Source organism: Lepidochelys olivacea (genome assembly GCF_965140295.1).
Source record: "Lepidochelys olivacea isolate rLepOli2 genome assembly, chromosome: 28".
In the NCBI taxonomy this organism is placed as follows: Eukaryota; Metazoa; Chordata; order Testudines; family Cheloniidae; genus Lepidochelys; species Lepidochelys olivacea.
The window spans coordinates 1,043,608-1,057,813 of record NC_140438.1 but is presented as its reverse complement, the minus strand read 5'-3'; the positions used below and the strand labels follow the sequence as shown (position 1 = coordinate 1,057,813).

General features: G+C 51.1%; 1 protein-coding gene across 1 annotated transcript in view; it reads right to left on the bottom strand.

Moving 5' to 3' along the window:
* The window catches only part of KIF1C (kinesin family member 1C), a 37,405-nt gene extending 23,238 nt beyond the window's left edge, over positions 1 to 14,167 (bottom strand). The window contains exon 1 of the mRNA XM_084616122.1: positions 13,862 to 14,167. The gene's annotated coding sequence lies outside the window, so the exon portion shown is untranslated. The remainder of the gene's footprint in view (positions 1 to 13,861) is intronic.
* Between the last annotated feature and the right edge of the window lie 39 nt (positions 14,168 to 14,206).

Here is a 14,206-nt window from a genome sequence, read left to right as displayed (position 1 = left end):
TTCATGTTTAGCAGCTAAAATCTCCAAGGATTCAACCCCGCATGGGGCATGCACCAGCATGCAGAGAACGAGCGTGAGCACAGAATTAACGGCCAGAGCATCGGGCACACGTACCAGGACACCGAATTTGGGTTGCACAAGCCGTGTTAATTCTGGCCTTTCCTAACTTTCGAGTGCGTGGCTTTGCGCTCAATCCTTGCACCAACGGGTGAACAGTGAACAGCCAGCAGGGGAACAATGCCGTGTTTTAAGTGGATCTAGGGCTAAACCACTGCAAATCCTGAATTTAAGGCTTACGAAAACGGCGTCGCTTGAGTCAGTCAGTTCCTTCTGGGAGATTCATGTAAGCAGGTTTAATTCACCAAGGCAAGCTGAAGCCAATCTCAGCAGGGTTTCGAACAGGTCTGCATTGGAGGTTTGCACCGGATGCCCCCGGAAAAGCATGGAAGCAGGCAGTTTTGCATCTGTTCAGAGCAGGTCGGGAGCAGGGAGTTCCCTTTGCATTGAACTGCAGCTCAGCATTGGAGCACGACCGGCTGCTTTACTTCCACTGCCTCCTTCCCTCCCTCGCCCTGCTGTCCCTCTCTCACCCTGCCCCGTTGCATTTTTCAGACATGACCTCAAGGGTCCTGGTTAAAGGGCCAGCAACATACATGTCTCTTCAAAGACAGAAGTCTTTATTCCCCCACAAGCTGGCCAGCAGGGCTGGGACACTGAAAAGGGGGACAGCAGCTGGAGGGGCAAGGATGCTGGATGTGAGGGTTGGCACTGGGCCATGTGGGCTCGATTCCCAGTTCTGCCATGGAGAAGTGAGTAGCATTTTCCAAGGGATTTTCAATGGGGTTAGCATTCTCCCTTGCCAAATGTTCAGACTCAACAAAATCCAGTGGTGGTTAGTTCCACAGGACAACAGGGAGAGTATTTCCTTTGATCTGTGCGGAGTTTACCAGCTTTTCAATTTCATCCACTACCCCCGAATTCTTGTGCTACGAGGCATGGGAAACAAACTCCAGTTCTACCGTCTCTCGCCCGTTTATCAACTTATAGACGACGCCCCCTTCCCGGAGCAAGAAGACCCCAAACTTTTTGCACTTTCCTGAGCGTTTTCATCTCTCGCCTCTGAACGCCCTGTTCCAATTCTTCTCCTGGCCTTTTGGAGACTGGATTCAAAACGAGCCCTCTCCACTGATTTATAGAACAGCTTCAGATTTTCCTGTATTCTTCTTCATCTCTCGCTCTCCTTGATCAGTTTCCCCACCTGTAAACTGGAGGGGCGGGGTGATAAATCCTTGGAGGGTCCTCACTGCAACACCCAGCACAAGAGAGAAACATCCATCAACCCGGGGTACCCCCTCACTGGATCAATGGATCCTAAAATTACTGTCATTTTCCCATTCCAACCAGCTAATGACGCAGTCTTAAAAGCAAATGTGTCAAAATCAGGGGCGGTCCCGGTTACCACTGGTACAAACCCGGCAGCTATGGTCAGTACCCTCCTTTTGAACATCCAATGGCAGGGACTCACAAAGGCCCTGTTCTGTTACATGGAACAACTTCCCCAGTTCTCAGGTCGACTCCCTGCTTTGTTGTTGTGCATTATTTGGGTCAGGTTGGGTTTTTGGCTTCGGTTACCCTATCACCCACCCATTACATTTCCAAACGGGCATCTTTCTACTGCTTCCCACGCACCCTGTGAACATGCACGGAGCTACCTTGTGATCCCTCCTTCCAAATGCTCCTCCACTGGGACACCTCCCAAAAAGCTCGACCCAATAAAGAAAAGAGAGAGTCAACGGTCTCAGCACAATCACAGAAATTTCGGGCTGGAAGGGACCTCGAGGGGTCACCCGGGCCAGCCCCCTGCCCTGCGACAGGACCAAGTAAATGTACAGCGTCCCCTATGGAGAAAGAACCTCGACTCCCGGTCAATTGTTTCAGTGGTTAATTACCGCCGCTGTTAGACACTTACGCCTTATTAGTGTCTGAATTTGTCTGGTTTCAAAATCCCGGCCCTCGGGTCGGGTCCTGCCTGTGTCTGCTAGGCTGAAGTGCCTGTTAAATATTGGTTCCATACGTAGGTTCTTCCGGACTGGGATCGGACACCCCCCTTTCACCAATAAACAGATCGAGCTTGGGAGTCTCTCACTATGAAGCAGGTTTTCTAATCCTTCCATCATTGGCTGTTCTCTGACCCCTCTCCGACTGATCAACACCCTGCTTCGATTGTAGGCTCCGCGGTCGCACCAGCGCCCAGCACAGAGGTGAAATAACCGCTGAGCTCCTATGAGATTCCCCTGTTCACACAGCCCAAGATCGCATTAGCCCTTTTGGACGGTCACTCAAGGACGAGGATGATTTATAGGGTCCGGGAGATGAGTCACGGGCTGTGCCAGGCTCCAGCTGGCCGCACCTGCTTACGATTGAAGGCTTTCCGCTCAGCGCTCGAAGGGAGCCGGGCCCGCGTGGTCTGCCCCCAGCCTCCCCAAGCAGGGCACCTTCGCTCGGGCTGCGGAGAGATTCGGCCACTTCGAACGGCTGAGCCGTGACCCCAGCAAAGGGGTCCCCGAGCTGGCTGCAGGAACCGGACTGCCGGAAGCGTCGCAGACTGGCATCATCCCCCAATTCACCCGGCCCCAGTGGGGTTGGCAGAGCACTCTGCCCCGGGCATTACTGGAGACCTGAACACAAGAGGAGAGTGCCCCCTACTGACACCCCCACCCGCAATTAGGACGGCGTGGAGAGGAACATCCATCAGCAGGAGCCCAATGTAAGAGAAGACGCTCCCACCAGCGAGACAGCAGACGCTGGCCTCGCCGCACGGCGTTAAGAAGGTCCCGAGGCAGGAAGCCAGCTGGAATTGCATCTGGGGAGAGCTGACAGGCAAACAGCCTGCAACTGCCCCGCGGCTGGGCGTGCCGAGGGCTGAGTGGACAAAAGCCATGAGTCACCTCGCTCCTGGCAGGGCGTGTCGTTCAGGCTTTGCACAGGCTGGCTGTCCTGTCCCAGACACACAAGCGCCTTGCAGAGTATCCAGTCCGCCCTGTCGGAGTTACAGGGAACCATTACACCCAGCCAGTCAGACTTCCACATACCACGGGCCAGAGAACTGCACCCAGCAATCCCTGCATCCAGCCCATATCGGACGGCCGAGCTAGCACATACAGCCTATCTGGCTGTAAAGACTCCCAGTGACAGAGAACCCACCCTGTCCTTGGGTGAGCTGTTTCAGTGGTCAAATCCCCGCCGTGTCAAAAATCTACAGCCTGAATTTATCTAGCTGCAGCCTCCTGCGTTTGGATCAACAGCCCATAAATAGCAAGCTAGAGAAACGCCAAACTCATTTTGAATTGAGATTCCACTTCGGCCTATGTCCTTGGGTGACCGGATGTCCCGATTTTATAGGGACAGGCCCAATATTTGGGGCTTTGTCTTACCTTGACCAGGTCTCCTTTAGGTCTTATCTTCAGTAGAGGGCAGGGGAAAAGGTGCATTCTTAACTGGTGGTAGCTAACATGAAGTAAAGTCCGAGCGTAAAAACCACACACTGCCTTGGCCTTTCCTGGATTTTAGCTAACGTAAGTTAAGAATGCTTTGCCCACCACCACCACCACGCGAAGACAGTCTCAGAGGTAGCACCGGCCAAGTTGAGAAGTCAGAAGTCACACCAGGGATTAGATTGTAAAATCTCCTCTTTGCTTCCAAGTCCCTTTAACACAGATCTGCATTGCCCGGCCGAAGAGGACTCCAAGGGCTTTTCAGCAGCCCACCGAGGGGAAGAGAAAATCATTAGCCTGTATGGTGAACGAGGACATCTAGCAGAACTAAAAATAAGTTTTCAGCTGTTCGCAGCGAAGCACGGGGAGGAAAGAGAGAAAACACACCACCAGCAGCCTCACGTGGATCGCACAGCTAAATATAGATTTAGAGCCATCTTCTAATTATTTTAATGCAAATTGTGGTTCTAGCCTCCAGACGGCAATGCACAAGTTACCCACAACACCCTGCAAAGGTCTTTCACCCCCCATTGTAAGCATCCTGCGGACGGCTTTCGAGTTACGGTGCAGACCTGAATTCCTTCCCTTCCAACCGAGCTCCATTAAGCAATAAAGCTCCTGGAAACCAGCAAGACATCAACGGGCTTTTTAATGACTTACCAATTCAACGATGCGCCGTGTTAGTACAATTATTAAGTCCAGCAATCGGTGTACCCAAAACTTCAGCACCCCTTGTTTTCCAAGTCACACACACTCCCCTAGAATTTAGCTGCTAAACACTAAGCTGTCTCTCCTGAGCGTGTGCAAACTGCAATTTTTCAACCAACGCCTGGCCTACAAAGTGGATTTGTACCAGTCTGTTAGAGGTGTGTTTTTTTGATGAGTCATTATTCCAGATAAGCCCAGTGTGGAAGCTGTTCGACTGGTATAAAAGGTGACATTTATGTACTTCGGTTTGGAAGAATCACATTTTTGTCAGAAAATGTCAATTTCACTGCTGTCACACAAAACCAAAGGGGAAAAAAAATTCCCATCCATCGTTACTGAAATTTCCAGCTAGGCAGAATCATAAAAAGGCACTTCAGAGCCTGGCAGTTTGATTTAAGGATGTTTGACATGGGATGCTGATGATTTGCGTTCGAACAGTTATAAAGCTGTAATTTTCTGAATATCAGTGTCTCCTGTCACGGACAATTGTCTGACAAGTCCCGTAATTTCCCATGAGTGTGCAAATTTAAAATCAACACAGATAGTCAAAAATGCTCAAAAACTCATCTTTTTGCACATCTGTCAAATTTTAAAAAGAACAAAAACTGGAAAAAAAGCTTATAAATAAACATGGATATTGTCCATCGAAATTATAAAAAATAAAAATTTCCTCTCCGTGTTATTAACAACCTTAGATACATCATTTTGGAAGTCTTCCATCAGCTAACCCAAGGTCTGAGATTCACTTCTGTGGGCTTGGGGTGGTTTTTTTTGGTGCAATGTAGACATCTCTCACAGATCACTAACTGGTTGAAAGATAGGAAACAAAGGGTAGAAACAGAGCGGTCAGTTTTTACAATGGAGAGAGACACAAAGCAGGGTCCCCCAAGGATCCCCTGGGAGACAAATGGCTTCCGTACAAGGAGAGACTAAAAAGATGGTCTCCTTACCAAGATGAACAGCCCCAGTTAAGGGGGACATGAGAGAGATCTATAAAATCATAAAAAAGATGTGAAAAAAGCGAACAGAGAAATATTATTTTATTCTTTCACTTGACGCAAAAACAAGAGGTCATCTGGAGGGAATTAGGAGGTGGCAGGTTTAATACAAACAAGGGGAAGTGCTTTGTCACATAACACCCTGTGGAACTCCTCGCCAGGGGATGTTGTGAGGGCCAAAAGAATAACTGGGTTCAAAAGGGAACTCGATTGGCTACCTATCCTTCGTGAACCTAACTGGTCAGCAATGCCACCCCAGACCTCTGACTCCCAGAAGCCAGGAGCGGAGGACAAGGGAGGATCACAGCAGCTCTGGTACGGGCCACTGTCAGACAGAGGGTCCTGGGCAAGACAGACCATGGTCTGACGCAGCATGGCAGGTCTTATGTTCCGATAGTTTACAGGAGGTCAGATTACATGGTCCCTTCCAACCTTAAAAATCTCAAGAATCCCAGACATCCACCATAGGACGCTGCTCGCCGATTTACAAGGCAGACACTGGAAACGGGTGGCGGCATATGGCCCTGCGATAAACAGACTCCCACGTGAAAACCCTGGGTCGGGCCTACTGTGTAGGGGGACGCACGCTTAAATCCTAAATAAAAAGCTGTTCCTCCTGAATGTTTGTTTAAACTCCCCCGAAAATGTTTCTCCATTGCAAACCTTTTAATTTACCGGGGGGGTGGGGGTGGGGCGAGACCGATCTGCCAGTGGGCATTGCTTTTATGATCGCCTGCTGGGAACAGGCTGCAACAACAAACGTCTGGGAGTTGCGGGTTCATTGCCCAGTGAGCGCATAGGCAGACAAAGTCCTTTCCACCTAGACAGGTTTCAGAGTAACAGCCGTGTTAGTCTGTATTCGCAAAACGAAAAGGAGGACTTGTGGCACCTTAGAGACTCACCAATTTATTTGAGCATGAGCTTTCGTGAGCTACAGCTCACTTCACCTAGAGCAAACAGTTACTTTCTGATGCAACTGTTGGGAGTGCCCAGCAAGGACGGACTCAGTTCCCCCCCCCAACACACACACACTTTGTGCTGAAGTTATTTCTAGATGGGAAGCCAAGGGACCTCTGGTGTGAATCGCATGCCCCTTCAATTCGTGCACCAAGCCCAGGATTAGTGGCAAAGCCTTGTGTTTGCCAAACCCACCAGGGCCACCGGGAGCCCCAGGAAAAGCATCAGGGCAGATGATTACAATGACTGCTTCTGGCCTTAAATAAAAAAAAAACAACACCCCTATGAATCTAGACACCCCCTCAGTGCATCCAGTCCTCCCTTTCCAGCCTCACAATGCGTATGGAAAAGCCTGGAGCACAGCGGGTTTTCCCTTGCGCATGCAGGGATGACACAAGAGCGAAACCAGGCGTGGCCCTGCAGGAAAAGCCGGCTTCCCTGCATGCTGACTTCCCCTGCTGAAAACAGGGGAGTTGGTTTCCTCCGGGAGGAGAGCACCGGGCTGAGGCCCCTGGCAGAAGCAGGGAGAGGAACGAAAGCAGATGAGTTGGTCAGCCCCACCACCTTGTCAGTTGATTGGGTCCCTAACGGAGTTTGGGGACACGTTGTGCCGCGAGCTGTACGTACCCAGACACACGCTTACGTCCTCTCTCCCGGACGCTCCCTGCCCCACAGAGCTTTCCATTTTAAACAGACTGGCCAGAGAAAGGAAGAATGGCTAGATAGTGGGTTGGGGGGGAGGGAAACCGAGGCACAAACCGAGGACACGCCACACGGTCACGCAGGAAGACTGCGTCAGAGCTGGGACTTGAAACCCAAATTTCCTCTGTCCCAAATCCAGCGTTTCAAGAAGCGGCCTGGGGATAGCAGCTAAGGCAGGACGCCTGGGTTCTGTCCCCAGGTCAGCCATCAATCTGTCCCACAACACTGGGAGGTCGCTGCGCTCCCCACCCTTCCTCTGACTTGCTTATTTGTGAGCTCGTCAGGGTAAGGGAAGGGAAAGGTTTGCTTTGCGGACGAGGCCTGAGAGGTCAGACGCAGAGCGATGGCTTTTGTGTGAAGCGTCCACCCACCAGCGCCGGGGTGTTTTCGACTTTTGCTGTCTAGATAACCGACGGGAAAGACCTCCTGCCGGGAAACGACCGGCGGATTTTGGACAGCTAAGGCGAAACACCGTAAAAGAGGCCTGATTTTTAGGGCGTCGAGCACGGTTTGAAGAGGAGACGTCCCACAGATGTTTCAAGCCACTTCACCCAGCGCACGTCACCCAGGAATTTCTGCACTAAACCAAGATCAACCTAAAGTAGATATCTGGCTCCTGTTTCCATAGTGTTTGAGCAGAGCGGACAAGAAGGGGGACAATCGCACCAGGGCCCCAAGTTCCTGGTCCCCCAAAACATCTGTAACTGGCGCAATAGGGGGGAGAGCAGGACCCCAGCAAACATGATGTACCAGGGCCCCACGTTTCTCTCCGTAGGCCCATACCTGAGCACTTTGTAATCTTTAGTGTGTTTATTTTTTTTAATTTAAGGATGTGAAACTATTTCTCTGTTTTTACATGCCAGAACTTAATCACAGTAAATAAAAATGGCACCTTGGGTTTTAAACAGGGAGGCAAATTAACCACAGAGATGGCTTGCCAAGGGATGGGGCAGATTCTCCTGCACGTATGCTCGAAAAGGGTTTTTCTAGATCGCTTTCTAAAACGCGCCCTGTAGCCCGATCAGAGGTTACGGGCTCGATGCAGGAATCCTTAGGTTAAATTCCCTTGCCCGTGTTCCACAAGAGGTCAGACTCAGGTTCTTGTGAAAACTGTCCCCTTCAGCTTTTGAAAATCTCACCTTCTGACAGTCACAACTGCCCCTTCCGGCCTTAAAAAAAAATCTCTCTCTTGCAACACCTGAAATCAGCGGAAGGCCGGCCCAGCTGTCTAAGCTCTTGCCCCTCGTAAAAGAAATACAAAAACCTGAATTCTGCTTGGAATTTACTTTCAAAAGCTCCGTGTCTTCCAGACACTGCATCTACCCCAGACAGAGCTTTTCAGCTCACTGCACACATTCCCACCCCTCGCCTGTCTCCACGGCCGCGAGGGGCATACCTTTCAAACATTTGCTGTTTTTCAGCTTTGCTCCCGGCCTGTCTGCATCTTACTCCAATTAAAGACCCTGTTTTGCAATTGCTGCTCCGAGGGAGGGCGGAGAAATAACCCCCCACCCCACCAAAAAAGTCACAAAATAGTTTTGGGCCACTCTAAATCCCATCCAGAAAGTAGGAGCCAACCTTCAAACCAAGAAGACAGATGCTTTGCAACAAGAACAGGAACCCCCCCACACACATCATGTAAGCCTGTCTGGGTTAGAGGCAGCCTTCTTCTCGGAGAAAGCAGACACACCAAAAAGCACCTCTGTTATCCTGCTAGTTTAAATCCCCCTAGTCCTGCCCTGAGGGCAGGGGATGGGTCTAGATGACCTCTCAAGGTCCCTTCCAGTCCTATGATTCTGCGGAGCAACCCTGAAAGACAAACGTATCCGCAAATCCACCTCCTCCAGAAGTCAACAAAAAACTTGACCATGTGCGCGGAGACCCTGGCCCACCATGGTGTCCCGCTGCTTCCTTGTACACCCCTTTGATTGGGAGCTCCATGGTGCAGGGCCTGTCTTTTTATGCTGCATTTGTACTATATGGGATGCGGGTCCAGGACTGGGGTGACCCAGCACAATGGTAACACGCTAGAGAGAGGGAACGGGATTCAGACCACGGACCATGGGCCGGCCCACCGTCTCACTGTAACAACACGGCTTAAAGCGACTTTTACTCCAGCAGAGACAACAAAAACTGAGTACACACAGGGACCGTCACCCATCAGAGATTTAGGAAGTTTTGGGATCTCCTCCTGCCTTTAATCCTTTCTCCGCAGCCAAACGGTCTCAGACAAGAGCCTCAAGAACAACTCCAAAGCTTAATTACGACTCTAAGTGTCAACACTGTTAATTATAAATGGCTGCTCAGAGTCTTGGCAGAAAGGGCCGTCTGAAAATGAAGCATCTAGCTGTTTTGGAGATATTTGGAGGAGGGAAGAAATCCACCAGCTTTCCCAGCAAAGCAGGGGAAATCAGAGTTTTGCAAAACCCAAGCAGAGAGGTCGGGGTGCTGGCACGGAGCAGAATTCATGCCACCGAAAGCAGACGGGCTGAGAACCGTTATGAAAAGCCCCGTCTCACCAGGCAAGGAGGGGTCTCCAAAAAGACAACAGCTGATCGGAAGACTGTGCTCCCCGGAAGGAGTTTTGGTTTGGTACACAGGGCGGGCAGGCATGTGCAGGAGGGTGGGGGCACCCACACATTTTGAAAGGCAGCCAGAAAAAATCCTCTCCCCTCTTTAGGAGAGTCACAAGTTAGCACTTAACATCTGCAAGGGAGCCCAGCGAAAGCGTATTGTCTGACTTCTGCAAAATCCAATCCCTGTTTACGTCTTCTTGATGATTCTTTTACCCCTAAACAAATCCCTCGGGCCGCCTGTTTAGCAAAATGCTCTTATGCTTACAAGCGCAAGCCATCCGGAGCCCTGCTCCCGTGAACCAGTTGCCGATCACGCCCACAGCAAGCGAGCATCCCACCAGGCTTGTAACGGCAAATGATGGTCATGGAGGGCGCAAAGCACTGGGATTCAAGAGATCTGGGTTCGAATTCCCGGCTCCGCCCACCCCCCGACTCCCCATCTGACCGTGGGCAAATAACGTCAGCACTGTAGTGCCTTGGTTTCCTCCCTACACGTAGCTCGGTGTTAACGAGACTTCCTTTTTCTGGACTGTCTGTTCACACAGATTTTGTACCAGGATAGCTAGGCCAGAGCGATACAGTCAGGTAGGCCCGACCACAGGTGTGTGGCTTACACCTTTCCCTGCTAGATTGGAGAAGCCCTAACAAGACCAGTGGCCGGAACCAAAGCTAGACAGATTCGAACTGAGGAAAAAAAAAGATACAATTTTTTTTGAAAACAGAGAGACTAATCTTCCTCACAGACGCTTTTTCAATCAAAATGGGATGTTTTTCCTACACACCTGCCAGGAATTAATTCAGCGTGGTTCTCTGCCCTTGTGTTATAGAAGGAGGTCAGACAAGATGAGCACACCTGTACCTTTGGATCTATGAATGCAGAGGGTCTTGGAAAATTTCCACCTGAAACATTAACGGGACATGTCGCAAACCGCTCCGAAGACAACCATGCTAAGTCCTGTGTCTCATTACGGATTTGTGAAATAAAAATAAAACTATCAAGGAGTTTCATTCTAAATCCTATTCTGTACTAATCTGATTTGATAAAATACAGACACGCTGGAAAGAAGGGTGGTCACTTCACAAGTTTGAGGATCATTAGGCTTCCCACAGCAAATCTGAACTCTTGCTCAAACAACCACAGACTGTTCGTACCATCCTAGAAGTTTTCTGGCAAAGCAGGAGTTATCTGAACAGCTGTTACAGCCTCAACCGCCAGTCACGAGAGGAGGATCAGACATGCTCAGAGTAAACCAGACAAGAATGCCTGACGAAAAGGAGAGGCGATAAGATACAGGGAAAACAGCAGAGCGCGCGGATAACCACCGGCGCCCAACCCCTTGCTTAAAGCCACAAATCAAAGTCAACACGAAACCACTTTGAAAAGAGAAACAGAGAGAACCGGTTTCAAAGTTATATTAACTCACCGACTGACTTAGAAACAAACCAAGCATCGAACCTGAGAGCGTGTTCTGGTAAGCAAAGATCCTTTCCTTTCCACCCTGACAAAGAGAAATTCACATCTCTGAGGGCGGAACAAAAATGACAAAGCCCACCCCGGAGAGCTTCCTGAGAAACTGGAAAGTGACACAGAGAATTCCTAGACAGAAAGCGATTAAGTAATGCATTTTTTCTCCTCCTCTCACCTCTGCACTAGCTGGCATTCAGAACTAAGGCACAATTTCCAAAAGACCAGGATCCATTCTTAGGGTTAAGAGTCAATGCTTAAATTCCTGGCTGTCACAGATTCCTTGAGTGACACAATCTCTACAAGCCTCAGTTCCTGCATCTGTAAAACGGGTGTAACTGGCATGCCTCACCCCATACTTAGGTGCACAGCACAAATGAAAACAGCATCCCCAAACTCAGCGAAGGCCAAAAGCATGCTTACGGCACGTGCTCGTTTCAACACCCATCCCCACCACGCACGCCGACGCTGGGCATGTAAATAAGAGATCAGTGTCCGGCAGCTACGCAGCCTGGCGTGTGATCAGAAGCGTCTGGAAGAAGGGGGAGGCATGTTCTTAAACGGGACCACAGCCGCGTGCGTTGGCAGTCGAAGCCTGATGAAGTTAATCCAGAAGGCGAGTATGCAAAGTGCAGCAGAAGCTAATGAAACTGTCATCAATAAGTAATTATCTGTGATAACACCCACCACATTTTAGGCACCTCAAGCAAACCCTGCCCTGACACACAAAGGTTGGAACAACACGCACAAAGTAGCACGCTCTGGGTTTTTAAAGGGGACGTCAACAGAGCGGAAATAAGCCCCTTTGACCTGTAAAATCCAAGCCCGGCGGGTATAAGATTTCCCACCTGTGGCATCCTCATTCTTCCGCGCTGCCTGCAACGATGGCCTAAAATGCCAGCAGCGACGACGGATTCTGGGTGCATCGGTTTTCTCAGACACTTGCCAAGCAATCCAATTTTCAGAGGCCGGGCACAAAGTATTTTCTGAAAAAAATCACATCCCTGGACGGCGGCGTCTCAAGTCAGGCATTCAAAAAAAAAAAGAAAACAAACCCTGTTGTTTTTTTTTTAAATTGCTAAAGCGCTTTTGTAAATTTAAGCTGATGAGAAGTCGTAAGTTGCCCCCACTTTTTAACCAGCAGCTGGCGTGACGTTTCACAGAGTTTTAAGGCCAGGAGGGGGCAATTAGTCCTTCCCAAGTCATCCTAGCCACTTCTGCTTGAGTGAAGGCAGATCTTTTTGGAGAAAGGGGGACTGCCTCGTCTTGATGAAAAGACTCCAAGCGGCCCTCCGTGTCCCCATGGTTAATTACCCTCCCTATTAAAATTACGTGCCCGGTTTCTAACCTGAATTCGCCTAACTTCCATTTGGATCTGTTCTACCTTTCTCTACACATGGGGTCCGAGGACCCATGGGGGCCCACAGACAATACAAAAAATGCCCAAAGGGGGCCACATCTCCATTTGAAATTTCACCGGGGGGGGAGCCGCAAATGAAGAAAAAAAAAAGATTGAAAACGACTGTTTTATACCATCAGAGAGTCGCATGAACTCAATTTATCTCCCCACCACGTAGGTATAAGCAACCGGGGCAATGTCTTCAGAGGACGCACTTCCGTCTTTGTGAATCCAGAGGGCAAAGAGAAAAAAAAAACCCAACTCACTTCACACTTCTAAAAATAATCGGTGACCACACAGCTGTGTGTTCCCAAAACCCTCCTCTCCACAGGCGCAACATCACGCCCCCCACTCCCCCTCCAAAAAGCGTCCACACGGTTCCCAGAATCTGGGATACCCAGAATCACAGGAGAGGCACCTTTGTAACCTGGATCCTTTCCGGATCCATGGCACCTGTACAGCCCAGCATCCACCCACCCCTCGCAGATCCGGGTGGAGGACTCCCCAAAGTTACTGCCCTTAACAAGCTGAACTTCTTCCCACACCCACTGCCAACTTTCTCGCTCCCGATGTGACTCCGGAACACCATGTGACCAACCCATGATCCAGCCCAACTCTCTCCCCTCGGCCTTCAAACACACAGCCCTCATCCTTAGCATGCCTCCATCTGCCCCCTTCCCATTCAAATACCTCCCAGTCCCCCCCAATTCCATCCAGTCCCCCAAACCTCTGACCCCCCATTCCCCTCAACTCCATCCAATCCCTCAAACCTCTCTGACCCCCGTTACCTGCCTTCCTGTGCCCTCCTTTCCCTAGACACCCCTCACAGAGTATTGCTCAGCAAGGGGGGTCCCCTCTCCCCTATGCATTGCCCCCCATCCCATGCATTGCTCAGTAAGAAGGTCCCCTCTCCCCTATGCATTGCCCCCCATCCCATGCATTGCTCAGCAAGGAGGGTCCCTTCTCCCCTATGCATTGCCCCCCATCCCATGCATTGCTCAGTAAGGGGGGGTCCCCTCTCCCCTATTCATTGCCCCCCCATCCCATGCATTCCTCAGCAAGGAGGGTCCCTTCTCCCCTATGCATTGCCCCCCATCCCATGCATTGCTCAGCAAGGAGGGTCCCTTCTCCCCTATGCATTGCCCCCCATCCCATGCATTCCTCAGCAAGGGGGGTCCCCTCTCCCCTATTCATTGCCCCCCCATCCCATGCATTCCTCAGCAAGGGGGGTCCCCTCTCCCCTATTCATTGCCCCCCCATCCCATGCATTCCTCAGCAAGGAGGGTCCCTTCTCCCCTATGCATTGCCCCCCATCCCATGCATTGCTCAGCAAGGAGGGGTCCCCTCTCCCCTATTCATTGCCCCCCCATCCCATGCATTCCTCAGCAAGGAGGGTCCCTTCTCCCCTATGCATTGCCCCCCATCCCATGCATTCCTCAGCAAGGGGTCTCCTCCTCCCCCCACCATGCACTGCTCAACAAAGGGGGACCCCACTCCTCCCATGCATTACCCAGCAAAGGGGGGGATCCCCTCCAGGCATTGCCCCTCCCCCAACCACTTACCTGTCCTTCCAGTGGCCCCTCCGCACCATCCCTAGGGCCTGGCTGAGACTGGGGTGTAAGGGGGGGGGCAGGAAATTGAGTTGCAAACCTGACCCCCCCCCTTTTTTTTTTTTTTTTTGCTTCTAGGGCTGTTGCATCCCGGCCGGGCCCCGTGCAATCCTGGGAAGGGCGGGAGGGGGGTGTTGCAAAGATAGGAGGGGGGCTCCCCCAGATTTGCACCGGGGCGCGGAAGGAGGAGGAGGAGCGGGGCGGGGGGGAGAAGCAGCAGCGGCCGGCGGCGCCCGCCGGGCTGGGCGGCAAAGGGAAGCCGGGGTGGGGGGGGGGGCGGGAATGTCGCGAGACGGG